This window comes from Canis lupus, chromosome 37 (genome assembly GCF_011100685.1).
Source record: "Canis lupus familiaris isolate Mischka breed German Shepherd chromosome 37, alternate assembly UU_Cfam_GSD_1.0, whole genome shotgun sequence".
Taxonomy (NCBI): Eukaryota; Metazoa; Chordata; class Mammalia; order Carnivora; family Canidae; genus Canis; species Canis lupus.
In genome coordinates, this window is record NC_049258.1 from 601,597 (window position 1) to 618,160 (window position 16,564).

At 39.9% G+C, this 16,564-nt stretch overlaps 1 protein-coding gene across 34 annotated transcripts in view; it reads left to right on the forward strand.

Moving 5' to 3' along the window:
• C37H2orf88 (chromosome 37 C2orf88 homolog) overlaps window positions 1–16,564 on the forward strand; it is a 228,880-nt gene that overhangs the window by 89,378 nt on the left and 122,938 nt on the right. For 32 of the 34 annotated variants that reach the window (XR_005385035.1, XR_005385032.1, XR_005385039.1 and 29 more), the window contains one exon: window positions 14,326–14,449. The gene's annotated coding sequence lies outside the window, so the exon portion shown is untranslated. Of the gene's footprint in view, window positions 1–7,591; window positions 7,655–8,509; window positions 8,625–14,325; window positions 14,450–16,564 lie in introns of those variants that run through there. The other 2 variants (XR_005385058.1, XR_005385053.1) reach the window with 2 other exon arrangements.

A 16,564-nucleotide genomic window follows, 5' to 3' on the forward strand; every position in this document is an offset into this window, starting at 1 on the left:
TGTGTGTTTGTTTTCTCTATCATTGATTCGATCTTTCTGCCATTTTCTTCATTCTTCGGCTATTTTTAAAGGCTTTCCTCCTTCTTTACAGTTAGGTTTTCAGTACTGTCTATCTTAGCGTTTCTCTTTTATTATTTCTATACTATTATTGTTTTAATTCTCAGTTCACATCTTTGTTCATCACTCTCCATTTTAACCTCACTTCATTGTGCTATGACCTTTTTAAGTTTTTCTTGCTCTACAGATTTCATGCTCTCTTTAATATGAGAGCTTTGTTGAACATTTTCTTCTGTTTCCTCGAGGGATGTCTACTTTCAGAACGTATTCTTTATTTATTTACTGCACGCTATGTTTTCTCTCTCCTTCTCTCCCGCCCTCCATACATTTTCCTTTATATTTAGTGTATTTCTAGAATTCATGCTATCTATCTCTCTTTAGCCCTCAATTCTCTCCCACTTTAAAGATCATGTTTAAATCATTCCCTTAGAGCTTTAGTGTGAAGACAGGTTTTTTATGGCTTATGTCCTATCACATTTTTAAAAAATTATGTGAAACAAGGTTTTGGAAATACCAAATAAATATCTATGTGTTCATCACTTGTTTAAGAAATAAAGCATTTACTCTTCTGCACGTGTTATTGGAAGTAGAGATGTGGATAGGTGAGGAATACTTAGCTGTGTCTGTAGGCAATTGTGGTAGTTGGATTTACTCTCTACTGTTTACTTTCTACTCTTTATTTTTGTAATTAAACAATAATTCTGTACCTGAATTCACTTGACTTAGACAGAAGTCCCTTGGCTTTTGTAATGTCTTATTCAAGGTGAATGTTACACTTTTGCTTGTAGCAAGGACAGTCCTTTCTGGAATTAAGCAAAACTTAAGTGTTTGGTTAAGATGTTATTAATACAGTTGTCCATCCTACCAGGTGAAAGGTACTTTACAGAGGTATGCCCCTTAGTATTTCTTATCCTCGTGTCTTTATCTGGAAAATCACTGTTTATTATCAAAGACAGTTAGCTCTGGGAGATAACTGGCTGTTATTATCTCTCTCTTCCTGGCACATGTGCATTCATGTGCATGCACACACACACACACCATCAACAATGACATAAAAACAAACAGAAAAATTCCACAAAAATGTCAAATCCTAATATTCTCCTTATTTCTGTGTGATATATCCATGATAGTGGGAAATGGCATCTATTGAAAAAGGAACATTCTCCTATTTCCATGGGTTGTATAACAACCTTCTCAAAGTGGTTCCTTTCAAATTAGGAAGTATTAGTGAGACTTCTCAGAGTTTATAAACTCATCTTACGCCCCAAGTTTGGCAGTGAGATTTGTTGCCAACTGTTAATTCTTAGAATCTTCTTCCTCTTTATCTTCCTCTTTACTTTTCCATTTTACAGTATGGGATTTTGTATCATTCTTAGTCTGAGTGCTACTGGTATATATTTTTTCTGATCTGGTTATTATTTTTGTTGTTTTAGTCTTGGTGTATTTTGCTTTTGCCATTGTTCATTTTATTATATTCTTAAGGAAGAGAGGTTTTGTGATTCAAGTTATCACTACCATTTTCCCTACCCACCGTTTCTTTTCTCACAAAATCTCTCTTATCCGTTTATATTACTCTATTAGTTCTCTCTCTTTCATGCCTTCTTCTAACCTCCAAGATTTCTCCTCCTCCTGCCTTTCCTTGAAGTGTTTAAGTTCCCTAAAATGTTATTCTTGACTCTCTTTTATCTACCCCTAGTATATCAACTACCCTCTACATACTAGTGCCTAGCACATTTATAGCTCTTGCTCAATCTTACTAGACTTATATTTCTCGTATCCTATTGAGCATATAACCTTGCTTGTTCTATACTCACTGCTTATTCAACATCTCAAAAATAGAATTTATCTTATATGTGAAACCTGATTTTTCCCCCTGTATTTCTAATCTCAACATTGGGCATCACTATCTATCCAGTTGCCCACGGTGCAGGCATATTCTTTTTAGACACCTCTTTCCATTTTAGCTGTCACATCCACTTAATAAGATCTATTGGTTTTTTTCTCCCAAATATCCATTCAGGATGACAACCTCATAGTTCATTTCCCTGCATCTAGTCTCATCTCTTTTTCACTAATGCTCTATGTTAATATGAGAGTGATTCTTTCTAATAGTAGTTGAGCTTGCAAATCTGAATTCTTTCAGTCACACATTATTTAGTACAGGATAAGGTTTAAAATCTTTAACAGGTCACACAAGATACTTCAGAATGTAGCCCCTGGTTGCCTTCAGATCCTTATCTCCTCTTCCTACATTCCATCTTTCTGTATCATGTGTCCACAATAGATAATTATTTTTAAATAGTTTTAAAACACTTGTATATAGTAAATTATATTCACTATTTTTTGGTGTAAATTTCTATACGTTTTGACAAATATATACATAACCACAACAGTAATTGGGATACAGAAAAAGTTCATTACCACCACAAATTACTTCATACTGTCCCATTGGAGTCAATCCCTATCCCTAACCCCTAGTGACCTCTGATCTGTGTTCAGTCCCTACAGCTTTACCTTTTCCAGAATGTCATGTAAATGGAGTCATACAGTATATAGCATTTTGAGTTTGCTTTCTATATTTTTAAAAAGATTTTATTTATTTGAGAGAGAGAGATCACAAGGGGTAGAAGCAGAAGCAGACTCCCCACTGAGCAGGGAGCCCCACGTGGGCCTCGATCCCAAGACCCTGGGATCACAACCTGAGCCAAAGGCAGGCACTTAACCTCCTGAGTCACCCAGGCACCTGAGTTTGCTCTCTTTAACTTAGCATAATATATTTAAAATGCATTCATACTGTTGTGTATATCACTAGTTCTGAACCATTTACGTTTACCCTAGGCGAGACAATTTGTCTCTACCTTCTCGTGTCTTTATGCCTGAGCATTTGTTCTTTCTGGAATGCCTTGTTAACCTGTTGAACATCCACACGTTTTTAAAACTTCAATCAATTCATGTTGAACTCCTTTGTCAACCTAACATGATTATTCTAGACAGTGTTAGGCATCATCTTTTCTATATTACTTACTACATTGCATTACGATCAGCAAACTGTGGCCTGTTAACTATGTCCAAATATGTCCAAAACATAGGCCAAATCCAACAACCCCTACCCCCTTGTTTTTGTATACCCTGATACTAAGAATGATTTTACATTTTTGTTTTAGGAAAATTTATTGCCTTTTTTACATTGGCTTTACCTTTCTAAAGAGTTGTTAGAAAGAAAGAAAAAAACAAGAGATAAGAATATGTGACAGAGATGGTATGTAGCCTACAAAACCAAAAATATCTATCTACTAAGTTGCTCTTACAGAAAAAGTTCATCATCCGCTCTATTTGGTTGTGAGATTTTTGCATCTCCAGTACACAACTGTATCAGTTACAGTTCAGTTAGGAAAATGGAGACCAAGTTAGGTATTTCAACACAGAAGGTTTTATAGGGGATGGGTAGAAGAGTGTGAGGAACATAGAGGGAAGGTTGTGTTAACCGGAGACCAGAGCCCATACTTCTAATGGCCTTGGAAGGCCTGGCTGCCAGAAACAAGCAGGAATGGCTGTTGTCTGCTTCCTGCCTTCTAATCTCATGAGTGCCTCCAAATGGTGGAGTCTAACCAGAATCCTTCGGGCAATGAACTTTGGAAAATGCTATTTCCAAGCTACTAGTTTTCAAACTCCTAGCTACTATTCCCAGTGGTTCAAGGACGAACACAGGAAAGCAAATGTGTAGGAACTGCATGGCAGTGAAAAATAATCTGGCAAAAATCTAGCATGCTGTCTTGCGTAAAGCATTTGTATAAAAGTTTGTTGAATTACCCAGTGGTGGAATTACGGGATCATAAGGTAGTTCTGTTTTTAATTTCTTGAGGAACCTCTCTGTCTTCCACAGTGGCTGCACTACTTTGCTTCCCGCCAACAATGACCGAGGGTTTCTTTTTTTTGTTTGTTTTTTTTGTTTTGTTTTGTTTTTTTTTTTTTTTGAGGGTTTCTTTTTCTACACCTCCTCACCAACACTTGTTTCTTGTGTTTTTGATTTTAGTCACTCTGACAAGTGAAAAGTGATGTCTCATTGCAGTTTCAATTTCGAAGAGAAAAAAGAGAAATAAGTCAATGAGAGAAAGAAAAATACTGTATGATTTCATTCGTATGTGGAATTTAAGAAACAAAATAAGCAAACAAAGGAAAAAGAAGACAAACCGGAAAACAGATTCAAATAGAGAATAAATTGGTGGTGGATGGGGGGATGAGTGAAATAGAATTAAAATAGAAAAAAGAAATCTTAAATAGATTAAGAGTACACTTATCTTGAGGAGTACTGAGAAATGTATAAAATTGTTGAATTATACTCTGAAACTAATATAACACTACATGTTAATCGAACTTGAATTTTAAAAAAGCTTATTGAATTAAATTGAATGAACATTTTGATCATTTAGTGTGCTAAGCACTTCATAGAATGCCTAGATTAATAAAACCATTTCTTGCCTTTAAGTAGCTTACAATCTACTGCTTGTAAACCAGTCTAATGAGAGTGACTGAAGTCTAACAACTAAGCAGCTATGCCTTGAGGTATAATGTAAATAGCTGGTATGTAGGGGTTATAAGGAAAGGTGCTAAAAGAAGGCAAAGGAAAGAATAAATTCAGCTTGGAGGATGGAAAGGGGATGGCTTCTTGTTGGAAATGGTATACAAGTTAGGAATTAAAAGGGCTTTTGAAACTGAGAGGAGATTGGAGAAAATTCACTCAAAAGGAGAAAACAGGAGCCATATTACTTACCAAGCTGCAAAAGTAAATGGCATTTGGGGGGAGTTAGTACAGCGTAGATGTAACGTAATGAATTTCTTCATGTTAAATGGCTTAAGATTTGGAAAATATAATAAATTGTAATATTCCACAAAACACACTAGTTTTCTTAAGTTCTTTCTTTATATACACCTCAATTGTGGACGCCAGTGTGACCCAGGTCCAAAATTCCATGATTAGAATTTGAGAACAACTTTATTGCATGTACTAAAATACAGGCACTTAAATTGGCCTTTGGAATGATTATGTACCTTAGCATTAACTTTATACTCAACACCATTTGTTAAAAGAGTAATATTTCTTGCCCCCTAACCCCTGGCCTCACCCCACATGCTGTACTATGTTCCAAATCCAAGCCCGGGACATGCTGCACAATGCTCTACTCTTAACACAGTCAATGGGAATCATGGTGTGGCTCCATGTACTAGATATCAAACTCGACTTGAGGTTTCAAAACTGATTTATCAGGTTTCACACACTTTATACCAGTCACATTTTGCACAGAGGGAGAAGTATTTACAAACATGGGTCACTTACTAAACTTTTAGTTCCCATTTAAGCAGGAGGAAGTAGATTAAAATAAAGATTTAAGACATCTTTATTTTTAAATTAAGTGATGTACATAAGTCTGCCACAATTAGCACCCAAAATTCAGTGTGACCTTTCGGGCAGCTGGTGATGCTCTAATATTTCTGAGTAGTTTATAAAAGGTGAAAGGGCATATCTCCTTTCAATGTGCATATGTAACTACAATAAGTATTCATAGGAATACATACTTGTGGATAATCCTGGAATGCACATCTATATTTATAATTAGGGATAGTTATGTGAATTTGATATAAATATCTGTCATCAGTGGTGTTTGATTATCAATTTCCCCTGTACATTTTGCGAGAACTATAATCATATGGCAACCTACTATTAGGTTTTATAACAGGTAATAAAAATGTTTGGTATTTCTTTAAATTCTTTCTTGTACAACAATCCATAAATATAAATGTGAGGATACTTTTTTCTCTGTTTTATTTTGCAAGGGTATAGCAAATGATCAGACGGGTCATTGTAGAACTTTAAAATGTAATTTTGTGTAGGAAATTCAGTTCTTAACTGTCTGCTTTTTGTACCCCAGAAGAAATCCCAAGAGCAGAGGGTATTTCTTCTATTATAATCTGTTGCTCTCTGCACAAATTTCTCTTATTTTCTCATTTGTTTTAATTTCCCTTTCTTGCTTAGCTTTTTGATTATCCTCATTCCCTTCCATATGCCTCAGATATGTATAATTAGTGGAGAAAAGAGAAAATAGACAAAAGCATGTTTGTATAAAAGGTTTTAGGTGGTTTTTACTTTCTCGTTTATATTTTTCTTGATTGTGGTTTATAAGCTTTAGAACAAATGATTATTCTGATTGTAAAAAGCTAGCATTAACATGCTAGGAAATTTAAGAACTTCATCAGGAAGATTCTTGCTGTAACAGGCTACAGAGGAGAGCCCAGTTTCCTGTGATTGGATTAATTTCCAAATGAATTGATTTGACTTGTTCATAATGTTGCCTTCCTAAGAGATGTTTATGGAACAATTCACTGAATATTAGGAAGATCTTTGCATTTTAATGTCAGACAAAATGACAACTCCTTTCTTTACTAGACTGTCACTATGAAAGCAGGAACCATACCTGTTTCTTCTTGGTACGGAAAATAGCCATATGCCCTCTTTTTATCTTAGTAGATATCTATTGACTTATTTAGCATATGGCACACTTACAAATCAGTTTAAGAAATGCTCCAACAGAAAAATTGGCAAAGTACCTGAAGTACATTTTTATGTAAATATAAAGTAATGCAGTCCATTATTTCACAAAGAAAAACACAAATGCCAATAATTATGAAAGATGTTTTACCTCATTAAGAATCAAGCAATACAAATGGAAATGACTGATACATCTTTTTTTTCCCTTCAGGATTCAGAATATTTCCTTATCCTCAAAATTAGCAAGGGTTTAGAGAAAAATGTGCACTTTCATGCTCTATTGGTAAAAGTGAAAATTGTTTCAATTTATTCTGGAAGCCAGTTTGGAAATATGCATCAAATGTAAAATATATGGAGCTTTTGACCCCACAATTCTATCCCTAAGGATTTATCTTTTTTTTTTAAGATTTTATTTATTTATTTATTTATTTATTTGCACTAGAGAGAGCATGAGCAGGGGGAGGGGCAGGAGGAGAGAGAGCAGACTCCCCACCCCGACCCACAGGATGCAGGCTAGATCCCAGGACCCCAGGATCATGACCTGAGCCCCCACATCCCTCTAAGAATTTATCTGAAAGATATGATCAAGTGTGGTAAAATGTCTATGTAAGGACATTAGTGGCAGCATTGACTGTAGTAAGGAGGAATTCGAACTCTAAATACCCATCCATGCAAATTTATTAAATAAACCATGTCTCCCTTATATAATGGAATCTCATGCATCCATTAAAATGATCATCTATACTTATTGATCTGTAGAAATATTAATGACCTATCGTTGAGTGAAAAAGTTTACTATGTGGCATGTGTAATATGATTCTGCATAGCAAGGTTGGAAAACTTTTGCTGTAAAAGGCCAGGTAGTAAATATTTTTATTTCTAAAGATTTTATTTATTTACTCATGAGAGATACAGGGAGAGAGAGAAGTGGAGACACAGAGGGAGAAGCAGGCTCCATGCAGGGAGCCCGACGTGGGACTCGATCCCAGGTCTCCAGGATCACGCCCTGGGCCGAAGGCAGGAGCTTAACCGCTGAGCCACCAGGCATCCCAGGTAGTAAATTTTTTAAGTTTTATGAGTCACACAGTCTCTGTCCTACTATTCAATTCTCCTATTGTACAAAAGTATCGATGGACAATGTGTAAACAAGTGAGTGTGGTTATGGCTCCAAAAAATCTTTATTTACTGAGACAAGTAGCTAAGGGGTAGCTTGCTGACCATGCTACATATGTAGGTGTGTGTGGGTGTAGAAAGAATATGCATTTCTCAGAGGAATGTTCACACAAATGTTAACAGAAGTGCTCTATGGGGGGGATTTTAGATAATTTTTACTACTTTGTTATTTTTTTGTATTTGATTTTCATAGGGATTAGAAAAAGTCATAAAAATTATTTATTATTTCATGAAAGGAAAAAATTCTGTTTACCCTACAGAAAAATAGGTTCATAGGAAAAGATGACAGAGTTCTGTTTTTAAGATCTTACATGTTACATGTGTAAGTAATGAGATACAGTAATATTTAAATATAGTTCACCATTTTGTTTGGTACAAAATTGCCTCATGCCTGCATTATTGCACTTGCTTCTTTAACAATATCCTTGCCTTAAAAAAAAAAAAAAAAACAATATCCTTACCCTTGTTTTAATAGCCCTTCCTCTTCCTGGTACAGACACACTGCCAGATTTATCTAAGTGTATTTATTTATTTTTTAAGTGTATTTTTTAAAATCTAGAATTTATTATCTAGGTCTTCTAGAATCTATCAGAAGCAAGCCAATTCAAAAAAAAAAAAAAGAAAAGCAATCCAATTCTATAATAAAAATAAACATACACACACTACTTTCTTGGCTCCCCTACTTGTGTGTTAAGTGCCAGCTTTCTTGTTTCTCTTCCTATTCTCTTGATATAGGAGTCCCCAAGTTTCTGTCCTTCTTCTCACCTTTTTGCTACATTCTCTTCTTTGGCATTCTCATGGGTTCGGATACCACCTCTAACAGTGAGGACTCATCTGAATATTCAGAAAAGTAAGTGACAGGTCATCAGTTCTGTTTTGAGAATTTATAGAAACCCACACCTACTTACAATCACCAGGTACCCATCCCTAATCTCAGCTCCTCGTGTAGGTGTTTCCGTCAAGCTCCCACTAGGAGATACGCCAAATTTAGATTTACTAACTCAGCTTTCACCTCTGGCTCAGCACAATACTCCGAGATTGTGAACTAGATTTCCAATATCAGCCTTGGAAAAGGAACTTTGGTGTCTTCTGGGTATGTATTTGGAGACAGAGAGGAATACAAACAAGCAGAGGAGCCAGTTAGTCTCCCCTGTAGTTATCTAGGCAGGATGTGATAGTGGCTTTTCTGTTACACCAGCTGAGTTGCTGTGGAGATAAACAGAAGTAATGGCTTTTCAGAACACGAAGATTTAGTGATGGACTAGATTTGAAAAGGTGAAGGAGAGGGTCCACCAAAGATAACTCAGTGTTCTGGCAAGTGCAGATGGAGGATACTGGCTTTTTTCCCCATGAGGTCGAAGGCTACAATCATCTGCTGAGACAGAGAAGTGAGGGTTCAGAAGTCTGAAGACGTCTAGGCAGAAGGAAGATGGAAATACCAGGCAGAAGGAGAGATATTAGTGAAGGCCTGAAGGTGTGGGGATAGTGTTTTCTGGAAATTGTGTATACGGAGTATTTAACAGAATGAGGTGTGGAGTAGGGATTATCAGTGTAGAGACATAGGTCTGGGAAAGTAAGCTAACGCCTGATTGTGCAAATTCTTAAATCCCATGCTAATTAATTTTCACCTTATCCTTAAAAATCAGCTGTCCTCAGACATGCAGATCCATGGACTATGAAAATTTCATATCTAATTTATGAGACCAACATAGAATTGCCTGCTTTTATTTTACACTATAAAGCATTAAAGCCGTAATAAAACCCACTATCTTTCCTTTATGTTCTATTGTTTATAATAGTTTTCTGTGAAGGAGATTTTGAAGACTGAACACTAGGTACTTTCTCGCATTTCAGGAATAGTTCTACAATCGACATCACTCTAAATTACTCTATAAAGGAAGCTAAAGAGCATATAAATCATGCCAAAAATACTTAGATGGGGAGGACTGGATGCCTCAGGGAATCGGTAATTTGATCCAAAGCCTGTCACCTGTTAAAACTTATCCTGGGTCAGTAGTGACTGAAAAATCCTCGCGACCTGACAGGTGTTCAGGATCCTGTGGAAAGTGAAGTGGGGGAGTCAGGCTGGCTCCTGCTTGACACGCGCCTGCGGTACGGAAGCCGCCGCTGCGTGGACTGGTGACCTGCTAGCGACCTGGGGCGCCGGGGGGTGCTGAGGGCTGGCCCCGCTGCTGGGCCTGTTCAATCAGGCTTGGGCGCCCTGCGCAGAGCGTGAGCCAGACCTCCTCTTGGGCCCCACTGCCTGGCCCCAAAGTGGCCCAGGCCTTCCTCTTTAGGCCCCTCATCCCCCGCCCCCAGTGTAAGTGGGGGGTAGGTCAGGCCTGGGGGCTCAGGTCGGCCTGGGGCTCAGGTCGGGCCTGGGGCTCAGGCCAGGATCCTGAGCTCTCTGCCCCAGGGGTCTGCTGCTCCCTCTCCCTCTGCCTGTTGCTCCCCCTGCTTTTAGGCTCTCCCTCTGGTTCTCCATCAAATAAATAAATGAAATCTTTAAACAAATATATAAAGCATTAAGTTGCTGCTACTACTTGTCATCCGCAAGGAAAAGTAGACCATTCCTCCAATTTATTCTGTCTCTGGAGTTTAATTGAGAAGCATCAACATAGGCCTAAATGTGTAAGAATTTACATCACTAAAGGGGCGCCTGGGGGGCTCAGTAGTTGAGCATCTGCCTTCAGCTCAGGGCCTGACCTCCCCGCCACCCCCAGCCTGCTTCTCCCTCGGCCTGTGTCTCTGCCTCTCTCTCTGTAGCTCTCATGAATAAATAAATAAATAAAATCTTTAAAAAAAAAAAAAGAATTTACATGACTAAAAATTAAATATTACCAAAAATTGTTTTTCATTGTAATTAATTTGTCATTCAAAAACCATTGCTTTAGGCATGTCTGGGCGGCTCAGTCCTTCAAGTGTCTGACTCGGGTTTGGCTCAGGTCAGGATCTCAGCGCAGTGAGAGGGAGCCTGCAGCCAGCTCCATGCACAGAGTCTGCTTGAGTTCCCCTCCCCCTCCCTCTTCCTCTCTTTCTGCCCCCCACCACGCACTCTTTCTCCTCTCAAATAAATAAATTAAATAATGATCATGGCTTTGGATACGGCAGTCATAAATAAAAGAAGTCCATCCAACCCTCCCTAGCTGGTGGCGGGTAGAGGAGAGGAGAAGAAACGTGTGGCTCCTCACTGGTATCAGACAGTACGAATAACTTCTTTTCCTTCGGTAAAGGATCGTGGCGGTACGTAGGCCCGTACCTGGGCGTTCAGCCCGAACCACACCAGCAACACGCTTTTAGCCAGGTGGAATGAAGAAGCCAACTTTTAACAATAACCTGATAATTTTGTGGGTTGCAAGCTTCTACTCTCCAGCAGGAACGTGACTGCTTAGGAAACGGCCGCAAAGTGCTCCCTGCTCAGGCCTTACGTGGAGTTCGCGGTTTAGCTGTAAGTTGTGCTCCCCTTCTACACCTCCTTCCGCTTTGCTAAGAAAAGCCTAAACACGGTGAATCTTAAATGTGTGCGCGGATAGGCAAAAATAATATGGCCCGAAATATAAATTGGCTTTCCAGTAGAGGCAATAAATTCAAGTAGAGCCCAGAGTTGGCCTCAAGTCGGAGCACACCTTGCACACTTAGCTGACCGGAGTTACCGACGTACCTTGTGACCATGAGACAAAACCAGTTTATCTATTTGTGGAATAGATTCGTGAATTTATTAGCATCATGCATTTATAAACCTCACAGTTCATCGACTAGACGATAACAGATTGAGCTAATTATGGATGAATTATTCAGCTTTGTTTTGCTGCTTTTGTGCCGTTGCTTCTGCCCTCGTAGCTTTGCCTGCTGCGGCCCATCTCCTTGGGCCGCGCTCCCTCCCCTGCTCCCTTCCTCCTTCCCCATCAGCCCCTCACATCCACACCTCTGTCTTGGCCGAGCACACATCCAGCTCATCTTTCCAGGTTTAGCGTCTCTACACATTCCTTTCCGGTCTTCTCACCCGTCTCCCTCCAGCCTTTTCCACTCTCCACTCAGCGGGATTCATTCTTCCTTCCACACCCTTGGCCTTGGTGCTGTAGCTACCGCCCCCGTGCCTGCGGGCTCCCCAAAGGGGAAGGCGCGGCGCGTTCAACATGTAGGGTGCCGGAGACGTTCAGTGAGCCAACAACTGAACGAATAATTACAGCAGTATTCTTTCCATTTTTGTTGTGGGTTTTTTTTTTTTTCACTTTTGTTGTGTTTAAGTACATGTCTTGTCTCCTCAGATGAATTTCAAAAGACCAGAGAAATATCTATAGAGGTACTTTTAAGTAATTTGCTTCTGGTGAACTTAATTTTAAAAGAACCTTGCCTATAATTTTACTGATCGTGGCTTTTGAGGTAGTTTTCATGGTTAATTTGTGTACACATGTTGAAAATCAGCTAATGGACTTTTTTCTTTGATTGGTTGTGTGAAGTTCATGAGTTTTATACTTTTCACTCCAAGTGGGGCAAGATGGCTGAAGATGTTAAGTAGCACACACCTAGCAACCAACAGTACAAAAATAAGATTTTGACTGTTAATTGTGAAGGAGTTTAAACATATTCAGAAGTAGAGACAGTGGGTTAGTGCATCCCCCATGACTCGTCACCCAGCTTCCCTCATTTTAGCTCAGGGCCAGCCTACTTTCATCTGCTCCCCTCCTCATTATCCCTACCCCAGATTTTCTTAAAGGCAGACTCGCCGAGGTCTAACTTATATAATATGCCCCTTTTATTTATTTATTTATTTATTTATTCATGAGAGACAGGGAGAGAGAGAGAGAGAGGCAGAGACACAGGCAGCGGGAGAAGCAGGCTTCACGCAGGGAGCCCTATGTGGGACTCGATCCCGAGACTCCAGGATCACACCCGGCCAAAGGCAGGGCTAAACTGCTGAGCCACCCAGGGATCCCCATATGCCCTTTTTAAATGTAAAGTTGGAAGAGCTGGAATAAACATATACAGTTGTGTATGTGGTCAAGATATAGAACATTTCTACTACTATAACCTCTGCCCTCGCGCCACTTCATCATCAGTCTCTTTACCCGCCCCCATCTTCGGGCGACCACTGATTTGTTTCTGTTCCTGGAGTTTTGCCTTTGTCTAGAATGTCCATATAAATAGATTTAACCAATATGGAACCTTTTGTGTTTGGCTCTTCCATTTAATATAAAGCTTTCGAGATTCATCTATGCTGTTGCGTGTATCGATAATTGTTCAGTTTTTCTTTATTTTATGGACGTACCACAATTTATTTATTCAATAGACGGTGGCCTTTAGATTGTTTCCCGTTTTAGGCTATTATGAGTGAAACAAACTTTGAACATTTGCATATAGGCTTTTCTGTGGATATATGTATTTATTTTGGTTGGGTAAAATGCCTATGTGTGGAATTGCTAGGTCGTAGAATAGGTCTGCTTTTTTTTTTTTTTTTTAGGTCTGCTTATTTTTATAAGAAATGGCCAAACTATTTTCCCAAGCAGTCTCACCATTTCAGTGAAAAATTCAGTGAATTTTAGTGTGGAATTTCAAACTAAGAAAACTATCCAAGTTTTGGAGTCTTAAATTTCTGTTACTAATAAATCTTTGATCTCAAGTGCTTGGTTATTTTTATTCCTCAAAGCAATAAGACTCACTGAGGCAACTATCAAGACATCTTGCTGCTTACTGCTGGCAAGATCCTGGCTAGAGTTCTCTTGGACAGACCACAGTACAGCCCTGCCAACCATGTGCTCCCAAAATCACAATGTGGCCGTGGGCCATGGCGCAGTACAGCTGACTTGATCTTTGCAGCGTGTTTGGATTTAGGAAAGTCAGGGCTTAACTCAGGCTGTATCTTACAAGATTACAGATTCCAGAACGTTCATTTTTCTGGTTAAATGAAACTGCCCCTGAAAAAAACAAACTTATATGTAGGATTAAAATAGTTTTTATTTTTAATTAAAAAAGTATCATTGTCATTAAGTATTTTGGAAATAAAATATAAACAATGGCATCCTATGACATTATCTCTTGGCCCGGTGAAATAATTTGCTTAAGTCTGGAGTTCCAGATTCTTGACAGTCCTTTTTTTTTTTAGTCATCAGAGTTTTGAAAAACCCTGGATTTAAGACAATGAAGTATTTTCGATTTTATTAGAAAATTAAAGGTGCTTTATTTATTTCTTACTTTGATATGGAATAGAAGAGATTCAGATATATTATTAACATATCATTGTCAACTACCATTAAGTGCCATGGACAATGAGGCCCTATACTAGATCTCTATCTAGTACACTCTTTAAGCATAACAGATTAAATTAAAACTGCTGGAACAGTTTCCTAGAAGACCAAGTACATGGACAGCTTTAGCAAGGTGCAAGCTTTATCCAACATGAGATGGGAGTGCACAGGAATATACTCTATGTTATTAAACAAATTTTGGCAATTTAAAAAAAATTACATATTATAACCATCTTTGAAATTTATAGCACAACACGGCAGTTAAACTGTCAACGAAGAAAGTATAAGGTCTCATTTTACTTTCAGAAAATACCAAATATCTGCTCGATAAGGATGTTGTTGATGATTCCTTGCACTGGGAGAAAGTTCCAGTGAGACCTGAAATGACTCAACCCCCAGGGAGCAGACGGCCTTGAAGTCTACCCACAGAGTAAGCAGACTTGATTTCTTTTGGATTTCTAAAACTTGATATGATTCTTTGCCATAGCTACCCAGACTGGAAGCTGGACACAGTCCCACAGTAATATTTATTTCCACCAAATGCTGTAGTCATTCAGAACCTGTCTAGGATGCCCAGGATTTTAGACACAGCTTATATCTGCACCATAGAATGATTATAAATCCCGGATTAGAGATCCAAGTCAGCCTGAAGCGAGGGCCAGAAACCTGTAGATAGAAAAAAGAAATAGAAAGAAATGCTATGCAACATTTGGAAGAGCATGTCCCCTTTGCTTGGACTCTGAATTTTCAAAGTATTGTGACTTTTCAGAAGGAGAAGGCAGGTACAGCTCAGGTCCTAAATATAGAGGGCGTATTTAGAGAATAGGCTCCAGAATCAGAGTGGAAGGAATACCTGCAGCTACTCGTCTGGACGGGAAGAGCCATTTGAAAGAACCAAGAAGTCATAGTGGAGCTAAGTTGGCTTTCTAGGAGACAGGGCTCAGCTGATATCCACATAGCTCTTGAGCCTGCGAATCAAGCTCCGGAGTCTGAGGAGTCTCTTTTCCCCTTAGGTTCCTTGCTGTGACCCTGATCCAGCAGGGCTAGGTCCTAATAGTCACAGACTGGGATTGAAGAGATCGGACTTTACACCCTTAAACTGATCTCATCTTGCAAAGACCTTCACTCCTTCTACCGATGGAAAATGATCGGACTTGCTCATGAAAGTTCTCTGTTTTCCAGTTAAAAATTGGGGAGGTTTTTTTTGGAGACAAGTACTGTATGATTCCATCTATATGAGGTATCTAAAGTAATCTAACCCATTTATATGAGGTATGTAAAGTAATCAGACTCAGAGGTGCCTGGGTGGCTCCGTCAGCTGGGTGTCCGACTCTTGATCCCAGCCCAGGTCTTGATCGCAGGGTCTTGGGTTCAGGCCCTGTGCTGGGCTCTGCACTGGGCACGGAACCTACTCAAAATAAATGAATTAATTAAATAAAGTAATTAAACTTTGCACAAAGTAGAATGGTTTGGGACTGGGGCTGCAGGGGGCAGTGGTGGTGGGGACGGGGTGCACAGAGGCAGTTGCTCCACGTGTCTACAGTTTCAGTTTTACACAGTGAAGAAGTTCTAGAGCTCGGTCGTATAATGTGAATAGGAAAGTTAACCTTCCTAAAATGGACACACTTGAAAATGGTAAAGAGAATAAATTTTATGTCATGTTTTTTTTTTAACCACAATTTAAAAAATAAAAATAAATTAGACATCACCCAAAAGAGTTTGTTTTGAGGGGGGCTCCTACACTAGTTTAAGCATCTCTCGCTTCGGAAGCGTTCTCCGTCACCCCTAAATCTGCTCATCTAAAGGACTCTGGAGCAGAAAAGCTCCCCCATGTTCCCATCATTACGTGTCAGAGGGGTTTTGCGCTCCTTGCTCTCAGGCTCCTTGTTGAGTCGGTTTGTTTGGCTTGGTCTAAGGGCCTGTGCTTTCCTCGAAGCGCGGCCTCCGCTCCACCGGGCCCCCTGGTGCCGGAGGCGGCCCTCGCCCAGGTGTGCTGCCATGACTGCCGGGGACCGACTGCCGCCTCCCGTTATGGGGTCCCCGTACTTTGTCAACCCCATCTGCGCCCAGCGGCCCATTCAGCCCTTGCAGGCCCCCGTGGCTCTTGGACGCTCCCTCAGAAGCCGCCTGGGAGCTCGGGAAGGCTGTGCCCAGAGTTGTGACCCCGACCGGCCCTGCCACCTCCCCCGCTCGCCTTAGCTGCAGACCATCCTCAAGCACAGCAGGTGTCCCGCACATCTCGTCTCTTACCTGTCCCGCTACGCAGCCATCAGGGCTCAAGCCCCGGATCCTTTGATTCTCTCAGATTCGTCTCCTCTACTTACTCGGGTCGGTCCGCCAAGTTCTGACCCCAGCGGGGAGCCAGCACGCCTGGATGCTCCCTCTCTCTCTCTCTCTCTCTCTCACTCTCGGTCTTTCTCCTTCTTCTGCCTAGAAAAAAAAAATTGTATCGAATCCCAATTTCCTAGTTAGTGCTTTCGCTACTTTCCCAAGAGCAATGAAGCTTAGCCTGTGGTCTACCCTAAGGAACCAAAAGCCTCCTGGG